Here is a 10,060-nt window from a genome sequence, read left to right as displayed (position 1 = left end):
AAATTTTGCTGTAAACCATCAAGTATTTTCTATAAATATGAACACACAAAGACAAAACCATACAACTTTTTTCCTTTTTTGATGAGGTTATCTTTTACCTCAACTCTATGTATTGAATGTCTTTCTGGGTCATTACTTGCAGCCCCACAGCTTATCTTTCAATAATCAGGATTATTATTATTTAAATCCTTTATTAATGGACATTGCCTGTTGTTAGAAATGGTGTTGCAAAAAATATTTGTTCACTTACATATTTCCACACTTATCCTTTCATTTTCTATGATAAATTCCTCCAATATGGAATTATTTGATCAAAGTATATGTGTGATGTACATTGTATAAATATTGCCAATGACTTCCGGAAATCTTGTACCACGTATACTCCCACCACATGTGCATACAGTGTTTACTCTTCCATACCTTTGCCAGCACTAGATGTTATGAAGATTTTTTAACTTGCCAAACTGATTGGCAAAAGTCAACATCTCATTTTGCTAAAGTTTCCATAAGAAGCACTTTTTTTTTTTAATGAATTGAGGTCTAGTTGTGTTTTCTGCAGGAAAATGCTATATCCTTCGATTTTGTGAATTCTCCCTGGCTTCCAGCCTCTGCTCCCTGCTCATCAGGTTATTGCCAGGCATTACTGGTCTTTTGCTGCAGTTCATTCTCCCATGTTAGCACAGGGGTAATTGCTTTCTATCCCTGACACAGATTCTATTACATTTACACTCATAGAATCACAAATCACAATCACATACACCTCACATTATAAACATAATCACAGACATACATGCCTCCCACATTACACACAAAATCATACATGCAATCATATATTACACATACCACATCACATTATAGAGTGTCATTGTGAAGCAATCAAAATGAAATCAGGCTCTGCCCACCAGTTCAAAGACCCATCACATTCCTAAGACACTTCCAAAGCTCTCTGATGGCTGTGGCCTTTCTTGGGCATTAGCCTCATTATTTCAGTTCTCTGGAGTCTCCTTCCTGGAGCTTTTCTGCAAGTTGAGAGCGTCTTCCCTCTGGTTGGACACATTATACTGTAATAGCACAGTGGCTTCAGGTAAAAGATGAGAACTGAAGTTCTTGGGTACAAACTCAGATTTATAAGAAATGATTTAAATCTGTTCTTTCTCTCCTCTAGCCTATATGCTTTATTTTTCCTTGAATTTTGCCACAAGGATATTGAAGACCTAAATTGTGGAAAGACATTTATGTAGCTTTGTCTGTTTTTTGCTTAAGACATTCTCATTTACCATTAGTCCGGTGTTTCTTTCTCAAGTTTTCTTTATTGATTTTTTTGTCACCAACATTGCTCTAAACAACTACTAAAATATGCTGACTTCTTTTTCTTTCCTCAAAGTTTCTCAACAATAAGACTTACTCAGAATATATCCATCAAAACTACTGTTTAGTTTAAACACAAATTTAAGTTGGGGAGATATAAATCATACAGCTTATAAGAAATTTGTATATGATCACTATTTCCCCTTAAGTATTCTGCTTTAGCTGGGATCTCACTCTTTAGATGGGAAGTTGTATAGCAGAGTGAATACTAAGCCAGTCAGATCTGAATTTGCATCCTATGTGTGTACCACAGCAGAATAATTTTCTGAGTTGGGATTGTTTTTTTGCATATCACATGGGGTTAATAAAAGTACTGTGAGACATGAAAATAAGTTGAGTACTACAATATATGACTTCAGAGACCAGACCGCCCAGTGAGAGGCTTTCTACATAGAACCAGCCACAGGCCCCCGAACCAACGGAGAGCTTCGATCCACAAGCAGCCTCTGGGATCAGGGCAGGGCAGACAGAGACCTCTTCAGGCAGCTCTGCCCACTCCGGCTGCAGGCTCTCTTCACAGGGAGATCCAAGATGGCGGCCTAGAGGGTGACTGCACCCCCAGTCGCGCCAGACCTCAGGAGTTAAGAAGGGGAGGCATTGAGAGACTCGGACTGAAATAGAGCCATGGGTGAGTCTGCCCACTGGGTAAAGCTCGGCCTGGGTGGCAGACCCAGATAGAGGTGGCTTATCAGAGCAGGGCAGGGCAGCTAGAGTCTTCCACAGGCAGTCCTGCGCACTCCGGCGGTGGGCCCCGCCCACACAGCCAGCTTCTCCAGGTTCCCGGAGCGGGCCCGCTAGTGAGAGCCTTTCTGACCAGAACAAGCTCCAAGTCCTGGAGCCAGCGCAGCACAGCGTACTTGGCACGCAAGCAGCTTCAGGGACCAGGATAGGGCAGCCAGAGACTTCCCCAAGTAGCCTGGACCCCTGCGGTGGGAGGTGCCTTTCAAGGCTAGCTTCTCGGAGCAGACCGCCCAGTGAGAGGCTTTCTACATAGAACCAGCCACAAGCCCCCGAATCAACGGAGAGCTTCGATCCGCAAACAGCCTCTGGGATCAGGGCAGGACAGTCAGAGACCTCTTCAGGCGGCTCTGCCCACTCCGGCCGCAGGCTCTCTTCTCGGGGCGATCCAAGATGGCGGCCTAGAGGGTGACTGCACCCCCAGTTGCTCCAGAACCCAGGAGTTAAGAAGGGGAGGCATTGAGAGACTCAGACTGAAATAGAGCCACAGGTGAGTCTGCCCACTGGGTAAAGCTCAGCCCGGGTGGCAGGCCCAGAAAGAGGTGGCTTATCGGAGCCGGGCAGGGCAACTAGAGTCTTCCCAAGGTAGCCTTCCACACTCCGGCGGTGGGCTCCTCCCACACGGCCAGCAGCACGGTGCAGGCCCACAGTGAGAGCCTTTCCGCACAGAGCCAGCTCCAAACCGTGGAACCAGTAGGGGGCTAGGGGCAGTTTTCTTCGGATGCACTGCATTATCAGATTCCTCCAAGACATCAGGCTACTGAAGGCTGGGAAGTGATACACTGGAAATCTACCGGGACACTATAAGCCAATAGCGGAAAACTGCAATATCTCAGGGTCCCACTGACAGCTGACCAATATGAGAAAACAAGGGAAGAAAATGTCCCAAACAAACCTAGATACTATATCAATAAAACCCAATGACAGCACAGCAGAAGAAATGTCAGAAAGGGAGTTCAGAATGTACGTGATTAAAACGATCAGGGAAGCTAATGAGGAGATGAAAGAGCAAATGGAGGCATCGAAGGAGGAGATGAAAGAGCAAATGTAGGCATTAAATGATCGCACCAATCAACAGTTAAAAGACCAAATACGGGAAGCAAGAGATCATTTCAATAAAGAGTTAGAGATACTGAAAAAAAAAACAAACTGAAATACTTGAAATGAAGGAAACAATAAACCAAGTTAAAAACTCCATAGAAAGCATAACCAATAGGATAGAACACCTGGAAGACAGAACCTCAGACATTGAAGACAAATTATTTAATCTTGAAAACAAAGTTGGCCAAACAGAAAAGATGGTAAGAAATCATGAACAGAATCTACAAGAATTATGGGATATCATGAAAAGATCAAATTTAAGAATTATTGGGATTGAGGAAGGCTTAGAGAAACAAACCAAAGGAATGAACAATCTATTCAATGAAATAATATCAGAAAATTTCCCAAATCTGAAGAATGAAATGGAAAACCAAGTACAAGAGGCTTATAGGACTCCAAACATACAAAATTACAACAGACCCACACCAAGGCACATTATTATGAAAATACCTAACATACAAAATAAAGACAGAATTTTAAAGGCCGCGAGAGAAAAGAATCAAATTACATTCAGAGGGAAACCAATAAGAATATCAGCAGATTTTTCAATCCAGACCCTAAAAGCTAGAAGGGCCTGGAACAACATATACCAAGCCCTGAAAGAAAACGAATGCCAACCAAGAATCTTATACCCAGTAAAACTTACCTTCAAATTTGACGATAAAATAAGATCCTTCCATGATAAACAAAAGCTAAAGGAATTTACAAAAAGAAAGCCAGCATTACAGAACATTCTCAGCAAAATATTCCATGAGGAAGAGATGCAAATCAGCAACAGGAGGTGCTAGCCTAAAGGAATAGCCAAATAAAGGAGAAACCAAATCATGTCAAAAACAAATATGAGTCAATTGACTGGGAATACAAATCATATCACAATAATAATCCTGAATGTTAATGGCCTGAATTCATCAATCAAAAGACATAGACTGGCAGATTGGATTAAAAAGAAAAATCCAACAATATGCTGCCTACAAGAGACTCATCTCATAGAAAGAGACACCCATAGACTAAAGGTGAAAGGATGGGGAAAAACATACCATGCACACGGACACAGCAAAAAAGCTGGAGTATCCATCCTCATTTCAGATAATGTGGACTTCAAACCAAAACTAGTCAGAAGGGATAAAGAAGGACATTACATGCTGCTTAAGGGAAGCATAAATCAGCAAGACATAACAATCATAAATATCTATGCCCCGAACATTGGCTCATCCACGTACGTCAAACAAATCCTTCTCAATTCCAGAAATCAAATAGACTACAACACAATAATACTAGGTGATTTTAACACACCTCTCTCACCACTGGATAGATCGTCCAAACAAAAATTGAATAAAGAAACTATAGATCTCAACAACACAATCAACAATTTAGACTTAACGGACATATATAGAATATACCATCCAACAAAGAACGAATACACTTTCTTCTCAGCAGCACATGGATCCTTCTCTAAAATAGACCATATTTTATGCCACAAAACTACTGTTAGCAAATACAAGAAGATAGAGATACTACCTTGTAGTCTATCAGATAATGGATTGAAATTAGAAATAAATGACAGAATAAAAAACAGAAACTTCTCCAATACCTGGAGATTAAATAATACACTATTATATGATGAATGGATAACAGAAGACATCAGGAGGGAAATAAAAAATTCTTAGAAGTAAACGAGAACAAAGACACATCATATCAAAATCTCTGGGACACTATAAAAGCAGTACTTAGAGGAAGATTTATTTCATGGGGCGCATTCAAAAAAAGAAGTAGAAATCAACAAATAAACGACTTAACACTACAGCTCAAAGCGCTAGAAAAAGAAGAGCAGACCAATACCGAAAGTAGTAGAAGACAGGAAATAGTTAAAATCAGAGCCGAAATCAACGAAATCGAAACAAAAGAAACAATTGGAAAAATTAACAAAATAAATAGTTGGTTCTTTGAAAAAATAAATAAAATTGATAAACCCTTAGCCACACTAACAAAGAGAAAGAGGGAGAAAACTCAAATTACTAAAATTCGGAATGAACAAGGAAACATCACAACAGACACGAGTGAAATACAAAACAATTAGAAGCTATTTCGAAAATCTATACTCCAACAAAACAGAAAACCTCGAAGACATCAACAAATTTCTAGAGACATATGAATTACCTAAACTGAACAAGGAGGACATACACAACTTAAATAAACCAATTTCAAGCAATGAAATGGAAGAGGTCATCAAAAGCCTACCAACAAAGAAAAGTCCAGGACCAGATGGGTTCTTAGCCGAGTTCTACAAAACCTTTAAAGAAGAGCTCATTCCAATACTCCTCAAACTATTCCATGAAATAGAAGAGGAGGGAACCCTACCAAACTCATTCTATGAAGCCAATATCACCCTGATACCTAAACCAGACAGAGACACATCGAGGAAAGAAAATTTCAGACCAATATCCTTAATGAACATCGACGCAAAAATTCTCAACAAAATTTTAGCAAATCGCATACAAATATATATTAAAAAGATAGTGCACCACGATCAAGTGGGTTTTATCCCAGGGATGCAAGGTTGGTTCAACATTCGGAAATCAATAAATGTCATTCACCATATCAACAGACTTAAAGTTAAGAATCACATGATTATTTCAATAGATGCAGAAAAAGCATTCGATAAAATACAGCATCATTTCATGCTCAAAACACTAGAAAAAATTGGGGTAGTGGGAACATTCCTTAACATTATAAAGGCCATCTAGGCTAAGCCCATGGCTAATATCATTCTAAATGGTGAAAAACTGAAAGCGTTCCCCCTAAAAACTGGAACAAGGCAGGGATGCCCTCTTTCACCACTTCTATTCAACATCGTCCTTGAGACTCTAGCCAGAGCAATCAGACAAACCAAAGAAATTAAAGGGATACGAATAGGAAAAGGAGAACTCAAACTATCCCTGTTCGCTGATGACATGATTATATAGTTAGAGGAACCGGGAAATTCCACTAGAAAACTTTTAGAACTCATAAGTGAATTCAGTAAAGTAGCAGGTTACAAGATCAATGCTCATAAATCCAATGCATTTTTATACATAAGTGATGAATCTTCAGAAAGAGAAATTAGGAAAACTATCCCATTCACAATAGCATCGAAAAAAATAAAATACTTGGGAATCAATCTCACAAAAGAGGTGAAAGACCTCTACAATGAGAACTACAGAACACTAAAGAAAGAAATTAAAGAACACCTTAGAAGATGGAAAGATCTCCCATGTTCCTGGATAGGCAGAATTAATATTGTCAAAATGGCTATACTACCTAAAGTGCGATACAGATTCAATGCAATTCCAATTAAAATCCCAATGATGTACCTTGCAGAAATAGAGCAAGCAATTATGAAATTCATCTGGAAGAATAAAAAACCTATAATAGCTAAAGCAATCCTCAGTAGCAAGAGCGAAGCAGGGGGTATTGCAATACCAGAACTTCAACTCTACTACAAAGCAATAGTAACAAAAACGGCATGGTATTGGTACCAAAATAGACAGGTAGATCAATGGTACAGAATAGAGGACATGGACACAAACCCAAATAAATACAATTTTCTCATACTAGACAAAGGGGCCAAAAATATGTAATGGAGAAAAGATAGCCTCTTCAACAAATGGTGCTGGGAAAACTGGAAAACCATATGCAATAGAATGAAATTAAACCCCTATCTCTCACCCTACACAAAACTCAACTCAAAGTTGATCAAGGACCTCGGAATCAGACCAGAGACCCTGCATCTTATAGAAGAAAAAGTAGGTCCAAATCTTAAACTTGTTGGCTTAGGATCAGACTTCCTTAACAGGACTCCCATAGCACAAGAAATAAAAGCAAGAATCAACAACTGGGATAGATTCAAACTAAAAAGCTTTCTCTCAGCAAAGGAAACTATCAGCAATGTGAAGAGAGAGCCTACAGAGTGGGAGAATATTTTTGCCAACCATACCTCAGATAGAGCGCTAATTTCCAGAATCTATAAAGAACTCAAAAAACTCTACACGAAGAATACAAATAATCCAATCAACAAATGGGCTAAGGAAATGAACAGACACTTCACAGAAGAAGATGTACAAGTAATTAACAGATATATGAAAAAATGTTCAACATCCCTAGTAATAAGGGAAATGCAAATCAAAACTACCCTAAGATTTCATCTCACCCCAATTAGAATGGCGATTATCAAGAACACAAGCAACAATAGGTGTTGGCGAGGATGTGGTGAAAAAGGAACACTCATACATTGCTGGTGGGGTTGCAAATTAGTGCAGCCACTCTGGAAAGCAGTGTGGGGATTCCTCAGAAAGCTTGGAATGGAAACACCATTTGACCCAGCTATCCCACTCCTTGGCCTATACCCAAAGGACTTAAAATCAGCATACTACAGAGATACAGCCACATCAATGTTCATTGCTGCTCAATTCACCATAGCCAGATTGTGGAACCAACCTAGATGCCCTTCAGTTGATGAATGGATAAAGAAACTGTGGCATATATATACAATGGAATATTACTCTGCAATGAAGAATGATAAAATGATGGCATTTGTAGGCAAATGGATGAAATTGGAGAATATCATGCTAAGTGAGATAAGTCAATCTCAAAAAACTAAAGGACAAATGATCTCGCTGATAAGCGGATGAGGACATATAATGGGGGGTGGGAGGGGTTAGCATTAGGTTTAGGTTAGGTTTAGGGTTAGGGATAAGGAGAGCGGTAAGAATGAAGGAAAGAAGGACTGTATAGAGGGAAAAGAGGGGTGGGAGGGGTGGGGGGGAAGGAAAAAAGAATAAACATCATTGCCCTATGTAAACGTATGATTACAAAAATAAATATATGACTTCATGAAATATCAGTAATGTTATTTTTACTCACTCAAAAATTTATTGAGTATTTGTGAGGTACAAATATTATACAAGGAACTAGGGGGAAAGTAGTAATTGCATTTAGTGGTAAAAAACATGGTCCCTGATCTCAAGAGAGGCTTTTTCCTGAGTTCAGAAAGAGAACTGATCAAGAATTTTCAGGGGCTGGGGAGATAACTCAGTTGGAACCACAAAAAAAAAAAAAAAAAAAGAATTTTTAATAAATGGTGATAAGGGAAATGTGCATTGTGCAAGTGGGTTCTCCCAGGGGCACATAACTCTGGCTAGGGCACACCTGGAGAGGGAATCACAGAGATTTATGTAGGTTGCAAGGAGTCCAGGGGAGATGTGTTTGGATGGACATTTCAGTTTTTTTGTAGACTTAACTTCATTACATTAACTCAATCACATTTCTGCACTATCTTGTATGAACTAGGCTCAAAGAATGAATTAGACCTGGGTCCTGCTCTTGAGCATCCTCACCTCTCTTGATAGAAACTGTGCATTGTGTTTATTTGGTGATAATAATTGTCACAAATGTTGGTTGTCTCTATTCTGTGTGTTAGTCACCATTCTATGAATTTTGCATGGATTAGCTCCTTTAACCCTCATGGTTAAACCTGTGAGAACATGCTATTGTTATGCCCTTTTCATAAATGATTAAACAGAGGCAAATGAACTTATCCAAGTTTGCACCACTAGGAAGAGGTAGAACCATGCTTATGAATTATGGCTGTCTGGCTCCAGAGCAGTTACTCAGAAGTGCCATCTATACTCTTTTATCAGTGGTATATGCCCAGTGAAAGATCCTCTCTGAAAACCACAAATACTTCCTTCTTTAAATTTGTTTTTTCTTATTTCTAATATGTGACTTTCCTCACAGTGGTCTTTTTTTCTTTGGTTTTAGTCACATAACAGTTTTTTTTTTTTTTTCCTCTTGCCAAAATGTAAATATCACTTGATGGGATTAACCCATGGGAAGTACTACTCAGTCTGAATAAGTTCATGGGAGAAGTTCAGGAGAGAATCCAAGGACACTGGATGAGAAGGGAAACCTGTGAATTGGAATGGAGTGAGAGTGGGGAGTAGAGCGGAAGTGCGTCCTGAAATCATGCCTACCTGCCTCCCACTGTGGCCAGCTTCCAGGGCTCCTGGGGCCTTGGGGACCCTTCCCAGGCTTTACCCAGTCTCTCTGCTTTCCTGTGCTTTGTCTTCATTCACTCTGGGCATAGGGTTAAGGTTTTGGTGTTCTTTTCCTTCCTAAGTGCAAGGTATCCGTGTGCAATTATTTTTTTCAGTTGATGGTCTTTTCTTAGCAGCGTGTTTCAGGAGACCTTGCTCAGGGCATTAAACTTTAAGAATAGGAACAAAGAAGAAGGTTTTTACTCAAGTTAATCTTTTAATTATAAAAGGTATATTTATTCATAAAGAATATGTAGAAATACAGAAATATAGGTGATGAAAATCAAACCCTAGCTACTGTTAATAGTTTGGAATAATTCCTTCACTTCATTTTAAAACAAGTTGTAGAATTTTAATGAGCATCATATAATCTATCTATTTATCTATCTATCTAAATATATAAAATTTTGTATGGGTAGAAAAGTTTTTTGTTAAGATTCAGTTCCTATGTGCTACTCATTTCACCCAGTCCAAGTCTATTAACTTCTATATTGAATGTCTGTCATTGCAGTTGTATTTTAATTTAAACTGACCACCGGGGCATCTGTTAACCTTTCAACATTTCTTTGTGATAAAGGTACAATCTCAAATCTTTTCAAGTTCTGCCTTGCAAGTATGCACTTTCCCTGACATCATTCTAATGTGCAGGAATGTAAGGAGATTTCTCCTGTGCATTGGCAAGTGTCTTGGACCCATAGTGCATCCATTATGGTGCTCTTCCAAGTCCTTTCATCTTATTCCCTACTCAATACCACGTTAAGGAACTGAAACTCTAAGAAGCA

The sequence above is a fragment of the Sciurus carolinensis genome, chromosome 1 (genome assembly GCF_902686445.1).
Source record: "Sciurus carolinensis chromosome 1, mSciCar1.2, whole genome shotgun sequence".
NCBI classification, from domain to species: domain Eukaryota; kingdom Metazoa; phylum Chordata; class Mammalia; order Rodentia; family Sciuridae; genus Sciurus; species Sciurus carolinensis.
Note: the sequence above shows the minus strand (reverse complement) of the source record.